The following is a 17364-nucleotide window of genomic DNA, read 5'->3' on the forward strand; positions in this document are numbered from 1 at the left end:
ACATGCTGTGGGTGTATTTCTGGGGTGATGGCACATACTGTGGGTGCTTTCTGGGGTGAAGGCACATGCTGTAGGTGTATTTCTGGGGTGATGGCACATACTGTAGGTGTTTTCTGGGGTGATGGCACATACTGCAGGGGTATTTCTGGGGTGATGGCCCATACTGCGGGGGTTTTTCTGGGGTGATGGCACATACTGTGGGTGTATTCTGGGGTTTCATTGATGATGTTTTATTAGTTTGGGAGGGCAACCCCCAGGAGCTTCAACTTTTTTTAGATGGTCTAATTCAGAATAATTTTCACATCAATTTTTCTTTTAATGTGAGTACAAAAGAAATATCTTTTTTAGATTTATGTATCTACATTGAACATGGGTGTTTTAAAACTAAGGGCCTGATTCAGACCCACTTGCGAGAGGCTGTCCGCTCGCAAGTGGGTCGATGTTATGGACTGAGCATGCGCACGACGGAGGGAGCTCCGTCGTGCACATGCGCCAGACGCGACGAGCGAAGGAAAGTCCTTCGCTCGTTGTGTCCGATCAAAGGGGGCGTGCTGTCAATGTTGATTGACAGCACGCCCCCTTTGGTGGGCGTGCCGGGGGCGTGCCTCCCTGACGGGGGCGTTCCCACGGGAACGCCTCCCGTCAGAAGCCGGCCCACTGACATCACTAGTGATGTCAGTGGGAGTGATTTTGGCTCTGATAGAGCCAAAATCACTCCGGAGCTTGCGGTTGAAAACCTCAACGGCAGGCTCCGGCTCGCAATTTCGATGGTCGCGATGGTCTCGACCATCGCGGCCATCACAAAGCACGCTCGTATAGCCTGTGGGTGGTGACCCACAGCTATACGAGCGTCCAGGAGGACGCTCCATGAAAATGGAGCCCGGCCCTCATTCAGAGCGTGCGCTCTGCTCAGAGCGTACGGCTCTGAATGAGGGCCTAAGACATTCAGAAAAGCTACAGATTCCAATGGCTATATTGATCGTAATAGTCAACATCATTCCAACTGGCTAGAAGGCATTCCTTTTAGCCAGTATACGAGGATAAAAAGGAACTGTAGCGACCCTATTGTTTGTGAAAATCAAATTTTAGAAATGAAGAATAGATTTTTAAGTAAAGGATATTCTGATATTGTTTTGGACACAGCTAAAAATAAAATTGACCAGATAAAGAGAGGACCTTTTAATAGAAAAAATAATTAGAATAAAAATAATAGTAAAGATGAAAATTTAAAATGGGCTTTCATTAGTCAATTTAATCCTCTTTATAAAGAAATTGAAGGAGTGTTTAGAAAAAATTGGTATCTCATTAAAAAGGATCCAATTATAGGTGAGGTGGTTCCTGATGTTCCTATTTTTATTTATCGCAAAGCCCCATCTTTGAAAAACAAACTTGTTAGAAGTGCTTTAGATGATGGAAATAAAACAAGTTTAAGAACACAAGGTTTCCATCGTTGCGGTATGTGTTTTATGTGTCGGACAGTAAAAAGTCCGACAAGTAAGATTACTAGTTTTGATGTCAATGGTACCAATGACAAGATAAAAGATTTTTTAACGTGCCAATCAAAGAATATTATATATGCTATGGAATGTACGTGCGGTCTTCTGTATATTGGTAAGACTAGTAGAAATCTTAAAACACGTCTTGCAGAACATATATATAATATCCGCAAGGGGTTGGAAGCCCATTCGTTTTCTTTTCATTTTAAAACAGTTCACAATCAAAAAGAATGTTTTATTAGGAAATTTTGGGGCATTGAACAAGCTAAGCCATCTTGGAGAAATAGAAATCTTGAAACTAGGCTCTCAGGAAATGCGATGGATTTTTAAATTAGGAACGCTTGCCCCTAAAGGTTTAAATTCTGACTTTGAGATGAAATGTTTTTAAAATAATGTGAATTTTTTAAAATAATGTGAATATTTATTTTTATACAATGTATACATATATTCTTTTAAGATGACCTAATTCCTATTTATATATTTTTTTCTATGTTTTTACATGATTGGAAGTCACAACCAACTGATATTTAGTACAAATGGAAAGATTAAAAGAACGTTTTAATTCTGCGATGAACGATATACTAGTTGCTATATCCAGTTAATTTGCTGCTCTGAATATGATGTGACACGCACACACTTCCGGATTTGTACGGTTGGAACGCATGATAAAAGCGCCTTTGAGATTAAGGAAGCATTTGGATTTATTGTTTGCTTTGGAACGCATGATCCATATCCGGACACGCGTATCTGGTCACGTGCGACGTTGAGTGGAACGCAAACCCGGAAGTGCCTGGCTTAATGTAAAGTTGGAACGCACGATAAAACCGTCTCTTGAGATCAAGGAAGCCTGGGATCTATTGCCAGTTTTGGAACGCAAGGTCCACATCCGGTCACGGGGGGTTTTTTGGTCACGTGTGCCGGCAGGTGGAATGCAAACCCGGAAGTGTCTGGCCTAATGATACACAGAAGTTGCTTTTTACCTTAATTAAGGAGGGTATTTATTGAGGTCTAGGAGTTCTTGCCACAAACGCTTCTGAGGAAGAACCATCTTTGGTCTGAAACGAGTTAAGCGGTGTAGCTGCATTTGACTACTGGATGTGTTTTGGGGGGCTATCTATCCATCATTTCTGGCCCAGGACTGAGGAGTACCGGAGCTCTGATTATCATCCTGTCTTTTCATCTGGCCCGATGAGTATATGATGATCCCCTACACATGCTGTTCATGTTATATGCTATATATTTTAATATGTTTGTGAGTGCATTTTTTATTTATTAAACACTATTTTATTGCCATAAAGGTGTTTGCACTATTTGTTTTTTTCTTTCATTTTCATGTTCATCCATGATACATTGAGATTATCAACATATGGTCCTTTTAAGAAGAATCCTCATGTTTTGACTCACGCATCCTTAGGATATTGGATTACCAATGTTTATACAGACAATATGTTTCTGGACTCATAAGGGTGATTGATTTCTTCCCTTTTCTTCTTATATGTTTGCATATTAATTAGGTTTTGCGCTTCATTTGTATTAATATATTTTTCACTTTTATTCTGGGGTGATGGCACATACTGCGGGTGTATTTCTGGGGTGATGGCACATACTGTAGGTGTATTTCTGGGGTGATGGCACATGCTGTGGGTGTATTTCTGGGGTGATGGGACATACTGTAGGTGTATTCTGGGGTGATGGCACATACTTTGGGTGTATTTCTGGGGTGATGGCACATGCTGTAGGTGTATTTCTGGGGTGATGGCACATACTGTAGGTGTATTTCTGGGGTGATGGCACATGCTGTAGGTGTATTTCTGGGGTGATGGCACATACTGTAGGTGTATTTCTGGGGAGATGGCACATGCTGTAGGTGTATTTCTGGAGTGATGGCACATACTGTGGGTGTATTTCAGGGGTGATGGCACATGCTATGGGTGTATTTCTGGGGTGATGGCACATACTGTAGGTGTATTCTGGGGTGATGGCACATACTGTGGGTGTATTTCTGGGGTGATGGCACATGCTGCAGGTGTATTTCTGGGGTGATGGCACATACTGTAGGTGTATTCTGGGGTGATGGCACATACTGTAGGTGTAGTTCTGAGGTGATGGCACATACTGTAGGTGTATATCTGGGGTGATGGCACATACTGTGGGTGTATTTCTGGGGTGATGGCACATGCTGCAGGTGTATTCTGGGGTGATGGCACATACTATAGGTGTATTCTGGCAGTGGCGTAACTATGGAGGGTGCAGGGGGTGCGGTTGCTATGGGGCCCGGCAGCTTAAGGGGCCCGCCGGCCCAGCGATCGCACCCCCTGCACCCTCCATATGCCGGGCGCCCGCTGAGATTGTGTTACCAGCGGACGCCCGGCTCCTATTCAAACTCCCGACGGCAGCCGGAGGACGGAGCTCACTCCGTCTTCCGGGTCCCGCAGAGCACTATGGGAGTGACGTCATTACGTCACTCCCATAGTGCCGAGGAGCGGGCGCCGGGGCGGATGGCGGCTTCCCAGGAGCGGGGTTAAGGTAAGTGGTTTTTGTGTGCGTGTGTGTGCGCGGGGGTAGGGAGGCAGCTACTGGGATCTCACTACTGGGGGCAGCTACAGGGGGCTCATTACAGGGGGCAGCTACAGGGGGCTCACTACAGGGGCAGCTACAGGGGGGGTCACTACTGGGGGGCATTACAGGGGGCTCACTGCTGGGGGCAGCTACAGGGGGCTCACTACTGGGGGCAGCTACAGGGGGCTCACTACTGGGGCATTACAGGGGGCTCACTACTGGGGGCATTACAGGGGGTTCACTACTGGGAGCAGCTACAAGGGGCCCACTACTTGGGGCATTACAGGGGGCTCACTACTGGGGGCAGCTACAAGGGGCCCACTACTGGGGGCATTGCAGGGGGCTCACTACTGGGGGCAACTACAAGGGGCTCACTACTGGGGGCATTACAGGGGGCTCATTACTGGGGGCAACTACAGGGGGCACTGCGTAAGGGGCACCATTACAGTGGGCATTGCATAAGGGGCACCATTACAGTGGGCATTTAATGTTTTAGGGGAACTACTGTGGTTATTGTGTAAGACCTAAGTTAGGGGGGCCCCTTAAAAATGTTGCTATGGGGCCCAAAAAGTTCTAGTTACGCCCCTGTATTCTGGGGTGATGGCACATACTGTGGGTGTATTTCTGGGGTGATGGCACATACTGTAAGTGTATGTCTGGGGTGGTGACACATACTGTAGGTGTATTTCTGGGGTAATGGCACATACTGTAGGTGTATTTCTGGGGTGATGGCACATACTGTAGGTGTATTTCTGGGGTGATGGCACATACTGTAGGTGTATTTCTGGGGTAATGGCACATACTGTAGGTGTATTTCTGGGGTAATGGCACATACTGTAGGTGTATTTCTGGAGTGATGGCACATACTGTAGGTGTATATCTGGGGTGATGTGGCATGGTTTGGGATAATGCTACAGATGGGTGGATAGTGGTAGAGAAATCTGCCGGGCACACCCTCAGATAGATCTCCTGCTCCAGGGCCAGTTCTGGTGTAAATACCCCTGATAGTGAGGATGGTTGTTGAGTAATGTACCGTAAGGTAAATGGTCTTCACAGGTGGCAGCCGGAATATCGTTACCTCCCTGAAACTGCGCTGCTGCTAGTGAGCTGTGAGTGCCGAGCATAACACCGTGGGGTAGACATTGGGCCTTATTCAGTAAGGATCGCTATTGTGGATGCAATAGTGATTACGCACGCAGTTCAACTGCAATAATATGCTAATCCATGGCGATCCCTATGCCGCCTCAGCATAACATAAGGACGCCGACCTTACCTTACACACATCCATAATGTTTAGCAAGACTGCGAAACCATCAGTAACATGGATTACCATCACAGCCTCACTCACACTTACACAGGCTCTGACCTTACTCAGGAATTACTAACCTCATCACACGCAGTGACAACACAAGACTGAGAAACCATCAGTAACATGGAGTACCATCACAGCCTCACTCACACTTACACAGGCTCTGACCTTACTCAGGAATTACTAACCTCATCACACACAGTGACTACACAAGACTGAGATACCATCAGTAACATGGAGTACCATCACAGCCTCACTCACACTTACACAGGCTCTGACCTTACTCAGGAATTACTAACCTCATCACACGCAGTGACTACACAAGACTGAGATACCATCAGTAACATGGAGTACCATCACAGCCTCACACACACTTACACAGGCTCTGACCTTACTCAGGAATTACTAATCTCATCACACACAGTGATTACACAAGACTGACATACCATCAGTAACATGGAGTAGCATCGCAGCCTCACTCACACTTACACAGGCTCAGACCTTACTCAGAAATTGCTCACTTCAGCGCACGCTATGAGACCTCAGACTGCGTATGGTATCGCAGTGGATAATTTATGCACGCCCATGTAACGGCGTACAAACGCACTGGCACACCTGCGTTTCACCGACCACCCCTCCGTCACCACCCACAAACGGCACTTCCTGTCACTCACTCTGCGATGGGTCTGCGTAGTCACTGCGATCGCAGTCCCAATCGCAGTGGCTGGTTCGCGCACGCACACTGCAATGCATACGCATGCACAGTACGCAACAATCGGCCGTTTGCGTGCATATTAACAACTGCGATCCAAGCTGAATCAGGCCCCTTGTCTACATACCACACACTGGGGCTGATTCTGAGTTGGGAGCAGTGGAAAAACAAGGAGTAACTGTAGGTGGGTAAAGCCAGATGTATAATACGCACAAAGAATTTGATCTGAGAGGGGCGCATCCAAACTAGAATGTAACTTACAGTGTAAGAATAAAACTGGCCGCTACCTGTATTTACCCTACATGCAAACATAATATATGTATTCCCCCCCCCCCCATCCACCACGGTATGTCCAGATGCAAAGTTACTTACTCTTTTTGCTTTGCTCCCAGCTCAAAATTAAAGCGGGGTGCCAGGGTGTACTGTAGTAACTAATAATGTAGTTTACAAGAAGAAAACTGTAGAATCAGATTTCCAACACAGGTGTTTATTTAGGCTCGCAGCCATGTGCCCTTTGTGTCACCTTTTACATATCAAAGCTCGCCATAGCTTCCCTTTAATACGGGACACACGTGAATTACACAGGTCCTGTGGCTGATTAAAACCTGGTGAAATGGAGACTCATCAGTCAGCCGGCCGCAGAATCTAATTCACATCCGTCCCGAGTAAAGGGGATGATATTGCAAGCCTATATATATATATATATATATATATATATTATTTATTTATTTATTACCTGTTATTTATATAGTGTACACATATTCCGCAGCGCTTTGCAGAAAATATCTTACCATTCACACCTATCCCTGCCCCAGTGTATATATATATATATTTATATAAATTAGGGATGTGCAGGCTTGGTTCTACTCGGTTCCGTTCGTTTTTTTTTACCGAAACTTATTGGCTATCCAAAACTCGTGACAGCTGAAACCCAATAAGATTCGGGAAAAAAAAACGAACGGAACCGAGTAGAACCGAGCCTGCACATCCCTAATATAAATCATTTAATAATTTAGAAAAATATATACTTTTTCTTTCTGGTAAAAAATTTTTTTCAAAGACAAATGATTGATGCACGTTGTATACACTATAACATCATATAGGTGGAGTTGAGTTTCAAGACCAGGTACTTTGCCTTGGAACTATCACATTACACTCAGATTGTTCCCTTGATTCATGAAAACAAGAATTAAAGGCAGATTTTTTTCTGCATTGTATTCAATGTCCTCAGTGCTGTTATTCCTTGTTTTGCATTATGTTGGTATATAATGTGCTATGTTGTAATTAGTTTATAAACTCCCCGTCACCAGATGCCTGTCTTCCCACTCCCAGTGTAGTGCAAAACCAATAACCATAACAATAATGAAATAACGACACTGAGACTTGCTTAAGGGGAAAGGAAGGTCAGCTTTCATTTATTTTACCTAGTTAAACTATTAATAACTAATTAAACTAGCAGATAACTAAAATACTAAATAACTAAAATACTGAAATAATCTAAGAAGAAGGAAAAGACAGACAAAGAATGGTGGTACTGAAAGCACGGCTCCACAATGCAAGATCCACCAACTGTCACTCTGTGCTCCACCCGTACCAAAATGTGAGGCGACCAGCCAGCCCATTACCGCGCCCAAGGTATCCACCTCCCTCCCCAATAACACATGAGCTCACCTGGAGCGATGGTACCGCTGACCCCAGTAGGGAAGAATCAGCCTAAGCCATGTATTGGGGAGGGAGAGCACCTGAAGCTCCATAGACAGATGGCAACTGCTACCGTTCTTTCCCGCCAAACGCCAAAGCTGACACCAATAATATACCAAAAAAACAAGGAGGGAGGGCGGGGGACAAACCGAAAAGGAATATCTCCTAAAATGGCTGCTAGAGCAAAATCCCTGAAATGTCCCTGAAACCTCAGCCCCTTGCATCTCTCCTATAGGCTGACCCCACTCACCCATCCCATAATACTTATCTACAAACTAAAACATTTAACCGTCCATAACCTGTAGTCAGACATTAACTGGCTCGGGTGCTTAATGTAACTCCTTGCATATAAAATGCACTCTGGGCCTGATTCAGAGCCGGACACTATTTGCGGACGCTCGTTCAGAAAAAGGGGCCGGCTATTTAAATTGAGCGCTCGCTCTTTGCGGTCTGTTGACGCCTCTATGTCTGAGCGAGCGTCCGAAACATGCGCTCGCTATTTTGTAAAGACGCCCCCTGGCCGCTTGCATCATACGTCATCTCCGCTATTTATTAGATTAATCGAGTACATCGAAAGGCGTATGAACTGCTCGCTATTCTTGTGGTAGCATTTTCCTACCGCAATCATGCGAGCAGTTCAGGCTAAAAGACAACCAAGTGACGTGGTTGATAACGCTGCTTTGTTAATTATGCACACCCTTAAAACGCCCGTTTTGACCTTTTGGCACGCCTGCGTTTGGATCTCCACTCCCCGTTTTCAAGCACCTTCCCCTGTTACCACCCACAAATGCCTCATTCTGTCACTCAAATTAGCAGGCACTCGCTATTTTGCGAGCACACGATTTCCGACCGCACTGACTGGTTCGCGCATGCGCATTACGACCCGTATGCATGCGCAGATGTGCGAACATCGCTCGGAGCGAACGAGCGGCCGCTTACGATCGGCTCTGAATCATGCCCTCTGTCCTAATTATTTACTATTGTCTACACATTACTCTCAGAAATGACTTACGCTGGGGATACACTGACCAATGATCGGCCCAATCAGGCAATAGTCATCTGAACTGGCCGATCATTGGACAGTGTATTGTCGCGACCGATCAGTAATTATCAGTTTGTCTTGCATGCAAAATCATCCAGTACAGTATGTCCGATAGATCCGATAATTGTTTGGCTGCACCTGGCAGTGTATGTGCCGCTCTGGCCATCATTTCCCTTGTTCCTTCACAGGGGAGTAACGGGGAACTGTTTCCTCCCCAGGGCAGGAGCGCAGATAGTGACGTATATCAGTGCATGGCCACGAAATCTGATGGGCTTCAGCTTGTCAGATAAAATGTTTGACGGATTTTGGGCCTCATTCTGTATGTCAATCTCGCACACAGACAGCCAACGTTCTGAGATTGCGCATGCGTGCTGGTGGTGACCGCTGAAATCTGCAGAATGAAACTGGATGAAGACAGAGGCATTTCCAGTGGGCCTCCCTTAGTGGTAACGGGATTGGCTAGCCAGATGCTGACGTAAACTTGGGCATGTTGCGGTCAGCGTCTGGGGCCAAACGGATGATCTGTGCCTCCATGGGGCTTGTGCAGTGTTCAATGGTGCAACCGATAACGCGTCTTAATATGCAAAGTGGCAGGTTAGCGCTGCAGCTGGTAGAAATCTCTGTACGAATCCCACCGGCTGATGCATTAGAATACAGACACAGGCGCGCTGCGGCAACAGACGCAGTTAGCATGCTCCTTTAAATCAGGTCCTTTATCTCACTGTAGGGAGAGGTGTACTAAGCCTTGGGAGAGAGATAAAGTATAGAGAGATAAAGTACCAACCAATCAGCTCCTAACTGTCAATTTACAGGCTGGGTTATCCCTCTCCAAGGCTTAGTGCATCTACCCCAGTGTATGCCCAGCTTTTTTCAAATAAGCCTGAAATTACAAACTGTATTACCTACTGTAGCTGCAATGCTGAGAATCCCAGTATGACCAGCCGGCTGTGGTCCCATCTGTACATTACCCCCGTGTGCACATTACACATAAAGCTCACAGCTGGGGAAATATGCTAATAATCGCACAGCTTACCCGAGAATAGGGACGTCCATCACTGTTTTCTCATATGCGTACGTCGCTTACGTGCGTAAATATGGGTAACATCGATGCACATCAAGCAGCCATCTTGCCCTTGCGGAAAGTCTGACCTGCCGCAGCCTTGGGAGCTCTCCTGACACGCAGAGCAGCGGAGGAGATTGCATGGGCTCATTTATACACGCACATGAAACAGACCACCCCACCGTCACCACCCACAAACGCTGACAGCCTGTCACTCACTTTGCGATGGATTCCTCTTTGCATCCGTTGTCGCAATGCGATCGCTACACAGGCGAATGTGCGATGGCAAACAATCGCTTGATCTGCGTCAGTAATCAGGCCCGTTGTCCATTTAAACTTTCCAAAATCTATCTTTGCACGTGGAAGGTGAGGACCGCCACCAGCAATGATCAGTGACAGCTGCGGCCAGCAGGATTTGATAAATAGAGAAAACCCAAATTGCAACCAAAAATGGCTGTGTAGGGCTTTTGATGGTTTAGAAAATGCACCCCTTAGTTAGCTTAGAGAAGATCCCATTTTCCAGCTTGTATCAGAATTACTGTCACCGCAATGGTAAGAAGGAAAATGTGAATTTCCTATATGTGCAGTGTGAATTGTGGGAGCTGATCCTACTAGAGGTCCATTAGAACTTAAAGATACCCCATAGAGGGGCATTTCATGTCTACTTGTCCATGGCATGTGCCTCTAGTTTGTCAGACTTCCGGCAATAGTTAGTATACTATTATTAGCCGATGTCCATGTTAGTACGCTTACTTCAGACTACTAAAACAGAGGCCCTGATTCAGAGCCGGACGCTCTGACAGAGCGCTCGCTCTGAATCAGGGCCAGGCTATTTTTTTTTTGAACAGCCTCCTGGCCACTCGCATTGCTGTGGGTGACCACCCACAGCTATTGCGAGCGGCCAGGAAGATGGTCGTGATGGTCAAGACCATCGCGACCATCGGGCTTGCGACGAGACCCTTGTGGTAAGGTCTCATTGCCGCAAGCCCCAGAGACGTGATGTCACTCATCATCGACAGCACGCCCCCTTTGGTGCGAGACCCGGAGCGACGGCTTGCCCGTCGCTAGCCGGGACTCTCGCATGCGCACGATGGAGCCGGTTCCGTCATGCGCATGCACACTGGTCCATTATCACTCTCCAATTTATCACTTACCAGTGCTTAGTACATATCTTTTATAGCTGGTCACAGTCCATGTAATCTATCAGTCTCCTTTACCCATACTTGCCGACTTTCTGGCTGCCCATTCCGGGAGGGAGTAGCCAGATCAACATAGCAGGGGGCAGGGTTGCACTGGCCCACAGGGGTACAGGGGAAATCCCCGGTGGGCCACCACTGCCTCTAGATGTCAGGTTCCAGACCTCAAATTATAGATTGTTACTCTATTAGATGCAGCTACCTGGTGGAGCAGGACCACTGATCAGCATGGGGGCTTTGTTTCCTTCTATAGAAACTACAGCAAGATTTTCCTAATGATTAGCCAAGCATCTGTGGTGGCTGGCCACACCCCCTCTGGTGGTTGACCACACCCCTTAAGCATGGGCCCCTACCACTGCATTCCCCGGTGGGCCCTTCATGTCCCAGTCCGACACTGGCAGGGGGCGTGGCATAGGGAAACAGGGTCCGTACATCTTAACCGGCATTTGTGGGTGGAGCGAGGCGTGATCATTTTATTTTGGCCCTGCCCCCGCTAAACAATGCCAATATTACTGACATTGTGAAGCAGGGGGTGAAACAAAAATGATCATCGGCTTCCCCCGCTGCAGGGGTTTCTCTTGTAACTGTGGGGGAACCGGAGGGCTCGTGGCCGCCGGGAGGCCTGCCTGCCTTCCCGGGGGCTTGGGAGTGAGAGACTCCTGGCTGAATCGGGAGGGTAGGCATGTACTCCTTTACCTCCAGCCTCCGGTGATTCCTAGTATGCAGCTCCTATAGTGGAATGACCCATGTGTATTGTTTAACAGGGATTATCGCATACTTGCCAACAAACCGGCTGCCTCTTCCGGGAGGAGACAGCCAGCTCGGCACTGCAGTGGGGGGGGGGAAGGGGGCATGACCCGCTTTGGGGGTGGAACAGGGGGCATGGCCGCTTCATCGTGTCATTCAGCGTAAATCGCGTCATCAGCTCCCCCGACCCAGCCACTTTGACCAGGTAAGTGGTGATGCTGGCGTGGGGGAGCGGACGCAAGCGGGGGGTGCAGCCTGGCTGCGCTGGCCGGGAGACGTGCCCCCTCTTCCGGGCGGTTGGGAGCGACACCCGATTTTCGGGAGGCTCCCGACCATTTCGGGAGGGTAGGCAAGCATGGTTTATCGGTGTATAACATAACTCGGGAAGCCGACGTTGGGATCCCGGCAGTCGGCATCCTGATCATAAGGACACCACAGAAAGGTGAGTATTAGCCACGGGAGGGGGGGGGAGCATAGGTTTAGGCGCCATGGGGGGTGTTAGCGTTAGGCTGCAGGAGGGGGGAGGTTAGGGTTAGGCTCCAGGCAGGGGGGGGTTAGGTTCAGGCACCACCGGGGGGGGGTTAGGGTTAGGAACTAATGGGGAGGGTTAGGTTTAGGCACTTTCCGGGGGGTTAGGGTGCAGGGTGGGGAGGGTTAGTATTAGGGTACAGGAAAGGAGGGTTAGTATTAGGGTGTAGGGTATGGTGGGTTAGTATTAGGGTACAGGAAAGGAGGGTTAGTATTAGGGTACTGGGTGGGGAGGGTTAGTATTAGGGAGTAGGGCAGGGAGGGTTAGTATTAGGGTACAGGAAAGGAGGGTTAGTATTAGGGTGTAGGGTGGGGAGGGTTAGTATTAGGGTACAGGAAAGGAGGGTTAGTATTAGGGTGCAGGGTGGGGAGGGTTGGTATTAGGGTACAGGAAAGGAGGGTTAGTATTATGGTACAGGAAAGGAGGGTTAGCATTAGGGTGTAGGGTAGGGAGGGTTAGTATTAGGGTGCAGGGTGGGGAGGGTTAGTATTAGGGTACAGGAAAGGAGGGTTTGTATTAGGGTGTAGGGTAGGGAGGGTTAGAATTAGGGTGCAGGGTGGGGAGGGTTAGTATTAGGGTACAGGAAAGCAGGGTTAGTAGTAGGGTGTAGGGTAGGGAGGGTTAGTATTAGGTTACAGGAAAGGAGGGTTAGTATTAGGGTGTAGGGTAGGGAGGGTTAGTATTAGGGTGCAGGGTGGGGAGGGTTAGTATTAGGGTACAGGAAAGGAGGGTTAGTATTAGGGTGTAGGGTAAGGAGGTTTAGTATTAGGGTGCAGGGTGGGGAGGGTTAGCATTAGGGTACAGGAAAGGAGGGTTAGTATTAGGGTACAGGAAAGGAGGGTTAATGTTAGAGTACAGGAAAGGAGGGTTAGTATTAGGGTGTAGGGTAGGGTGGGTTAGTATTAGGGTGTAGGGTAGGGAGGGTTAGTATTAGGATACAGGAAAGGAGGGTTAGTATTAGGGTACAGGGTAGGGAGGGTTAGTATTAGGGTACAGGAAAGGAGGGTTAGTGTTAGGGTACAGGAAAGGAGGGTTAGTATTAGGGTGTAGGTTAGGGAGGGTTAGTATTAGGGTGCAGGGTGGGGAGGGTTAGTATTAGGGTGCAGGGTGGGGAGGGTTAGTTTTAGGGTACAGGAAAGGAGGGTTAGTATTAGGGTGTAGGGTAGGGAGGGTTTGTATTAGGGTGCAGGGTGGGGAGGGTTAGCATTAGGGTACAGGAAAGGAGGGTTAGTATTAGGGTACAGGAAAGGAGGGTTAATGTTAGGGTACAGGAAAGAAGGGTTAGTATTAGGGTGTAGGGTAGGGTGGGTTAGTGTTAGGATACAGGAAAGGAGGGTTAGTATTAGGGTACAGGAAACGAGGGTTAGTGTTAGGGTACAGGAAAGGAGGGTTAGTATTAGGGTGTAGGGTAGGGAGGGTTAGTATTAGGGTACAGGGTGGGGAGGGTTAGTGTTAGGATACAGGAAAGGAGGGTTAGTATTAGGGTACAGGAAAGGAGGGTTAGTGTTATGGTACAGGAAAGGAGGGTTAGTATTAGGGTGTAGGGTAGGGAGGGTTAGTATTAGGGTACAGGAAAGGAGGGTTAGTATTAGGGTGTAGGGTAGGGAGGGTTAGTATTAGGGTGCAGGGTGGTTAGGGTTAGTGTTAGGATACAGGAAAGGAGGGTTATTATTAGGGTGCAGGAAAGGAGGGTTAGTGTTATGGTACAGGAAAGGAGGGTTAGTATTAGGGTGTAGGGTAGGGAGGGTTAGTAATAGGGTACAGGAAAGGAGGGTTAGTATTAGGGTGTAGGGTAGGGAGGGTTAGTATTAGGGTGCAGGGTGGGGAGGGTTAGTGTTAGGATACAGGAAAGGAGGGTTAGTATTAGGGTGCAGGAAAGGAGGGTTAGTATTAGGGTACAGGAAAGGAGGGTTAGAATTAGGGTGCAGAAAAGGAGGGTTAGTATTAGGGTACAGGAAAGGAGGGTTTGGGTGTAAATAGGACAGAGGAACAGTACTCACCATTCCCCTGTCGGAATTTGAACCATCGGGATGCCACTGTCAGTGTACTGACAGCTGGCATCCCGTCCATCTGTATTTCATACTGATTCCTGAATTTATATATGGTGTGATACTCAGCATTTATTTTATAGATTTATGCATGTGTATCTATAAGTATTGCTACCAACAATTAATGAAATGTGCTTTTTATGTATTTTGTTGCAATTAAATGTGATATTGTTATAATATTGAATAAAACAAATTATCTATGACCCAGAAGCCCCTCTGGCATCCAGCATTGGGGGAGTACTAGGGGGGGATTCGGTTGGATCACTCTTTCAGCACTCTACCGATAGAAGCCCATAGGCTTCTCTAGGGTAACAGGAAGATGGCGTCACCCACAGCAACCAAGTCCTGGAGTATACTGCATTCTGAGGCTTGGTGCATATGAGGAATGTGGCCAAACCCGCATTTTCGGGGGTTGACAGCATTTCTACCTTTACTGCATCCCGCCCACTATATCACTTATGAATTGTCTGTGATTCCATAAAACTTTGGGTAGTGAGATGGTTACTGTGCACAATGATCAACTGCCGTTATCTCTGTAAGTACAATCAGTACTACATCTGCTATAAACTGAATTGTAAGTGGAGTAGCCGAGCTTAGGGGGTCATTCAGACCCGCTCGTGAGCGGCAGGACGCTCACAAGCGGGTCGATGTTCCCCCACTGCGCATGCGCACGACGGAGGGAGCTCCGTTGTGCGCATGCGCGAGACCCGGCGAGCGACGGGCTCTCCATCGCTCCGGGTCTCGCACCAAAGGGGGCGTGCTATCGATGTTGATTGACAGCACGCCCCCATTGGTGGGCGTGCCGGGAGCGTGCCTACCAGACGGAGGCGTTCCCATGGGAACGCCTACCGTCTGAAGCCGGCCCCACTGACATCACTAGTGATGTCAGTGGGAGTGATTTTGGCTCTGATAGAGCCAAAATCACTCCAGGGCTTGTGGCAGGGAGACCCTACCGCAGGGTCTCCGTCGCAAGCCCGATGGTCGTGATGGTCAAGACCATCGCGACCATCATCATGGACGCTCGCATATGCTGTGGGTGGACACCCACAGCTATGCAAGCGGCCAGGAGGCCGCTCCATTTTCAGGGAGGAGGGCCCTGATTCAGAGCGAGCACTCTGGTCAGAGCGTTCAGCTCTGAATCAGGCCCTTAGTGCAATCACTAGAAATCAGTTTTGTATGATAAATTACTTTGTGTATGAGTATTCTTAGTTTGAGCAATACCAACCTCTTCTGTATCTGTACCGGTATTCATCACTAACAAAACATTGTTTCTTTATTTTAGTTCAAAAACGAATCAAGCTGCAGCGCGTTCAGTTATGGGGAATTCTACGGCGATTGACACTGCGTTCATGGTTGCTTTCCTGCACTCAGACAAACTCTACTTGGCGCTATTATCCCTGATGGCGATCTCCTTCTGTGTTTTCATTTTCTTCATGGCCATAATCTTAGGGGCCTTCTTCAGCTCTTCTCACATGCAGGAGGAAGCTCGTTACATCCTATTTATCCACATGCTCATCAATGACACAGTGTATCTCGTACTAGGGTTCTTTGTCTTCTTCCTGACATCGTATTTAATTTATTTCCCTGTTCCCGTTTGCTACACACTGGTCACAGCGTCCTCTTCTAGTTTCAAGGTCACCCCATACACCCTGGTGGTCATGTGCCTGGAGCGGTACGTTGCCATCTGTTTCCCGCTAAGGCACGGGGCGCTTTGCACCAGCCAGAAATCGTATTTGGCCATTGCAGCGATTTGGATAATCGGGTTGATCCCTAATGTTGCAGATTTCATTATTTTGTGCTTTTCTGTGAAACAAGACTTTTTTTCCTTTTAATGTCTCTGTAAAAGATCCGCATTTGTGCTCACTGAAGCGCAGAACACTATACGGTCCCTCGTCCACGCCTTGACTTATTCCCTGGTGGGGCTGATCGTCGTATTCACGTACATCAAGATTATGCTGGTGGCTGTGAAGGTGGACACAGGAAAGTCCTCTGCTTCCAAGGCTGGGAAGACCATTATTCTGCATGCGTGCCAGCTCCTGCTATGTATGACGGCTTTCACCTACACCCTGACAGAAGCGTACCTCCGCAAATACGTCTACTTCTTACCTGTCATCAACTTTTTCTTCTTCATGTGTCTTCCACGGTTCATCAGTCCCTTAATTTATGGAATCAGAGATGAAGTGTTTAGTACATACTTAAAACGGTTTGTACTTTGTAAACCTATTAGGACAGTCCCTAAATCAATGACATTGTGAGACCATCAGAAGCTTCTCAGCTTTCCTCAACTTGTATCATGAATATAGAAGGTGAAGAATAGTAATAATATTAATAATAATGTGTTCTGATCGGCCCATCTTTGAAGTGGCCAACTAAATGAAGTGAAGTTTATATTTAAATATAAATTATATGTCACAAGTTTATAGAAGAACATGGCTACATTTTGGACGTGTTTCTCACCTGTATAATCATTAGTACAGTAACTATGTGGACTGTGCTTCTCCCTAAAATGTTACAATCTTGAAAGTGTAATTAAACCACATAAAACAAACATTGTTCTATGTTGTGGTAGACAATTACCTAAACCAGGTACAACCTCTTGTAGTCTAATTGCTACAACCACTTGTCTGAAGCTGGGTACACACTAACCAATGTGTACCCATCAGGATATCGTTCAAGGCGGAACCCAGCGGGGGTGCCGGGATCAGCAATTTGCATACACACTTGCCGATGTCGGCAGCATGATCCCCGCTGACAATATCGCATGCAGGTCCTGGTCCATCTCTGGCTGCAGTGATCCCTCCATGGTACATCCAGGGGATCCTTAATATGGAGGATATTATTTGATAAATAGGCCCCTTGAAGAGAAGCATTATATAAATTTAATTTTTTTTTACCTTATGCCACCTGATTCATTATTCTTAAGCTCATATCGTTGGTCTGATCCACCGGGTCGAACAACATATCG

General features: G+C 47.4%; 1 pseudogene; it reads left to right on the forward strand.

Annotated features, from left to right (window-relative positions):
• The first annotated feature begins 15715 nt into the window (after positions 1-15715).
• Positions 15716-16654, forward strand: LOC148507617 (odorant receptor 131-2-like; annotated as a pseudogene).
• The last annotated feature ends 710 nt before the right edge of the window (positions 16655-17364 follow it).

This window comes from Taudactylus pleione, unplaced genomic scaffold, assembly GCF_031769625.1.
Source record: "Taudactylus pleione unplaced genomic scaffold, aTauple2 ptg000390l, whole genome shotgun sequence".
NCBI lineage: Eukaryota > Metazoa > Chordata > Amphibia > Anura > Myobatrachidae > Taudactylus > Taudactylus pleione.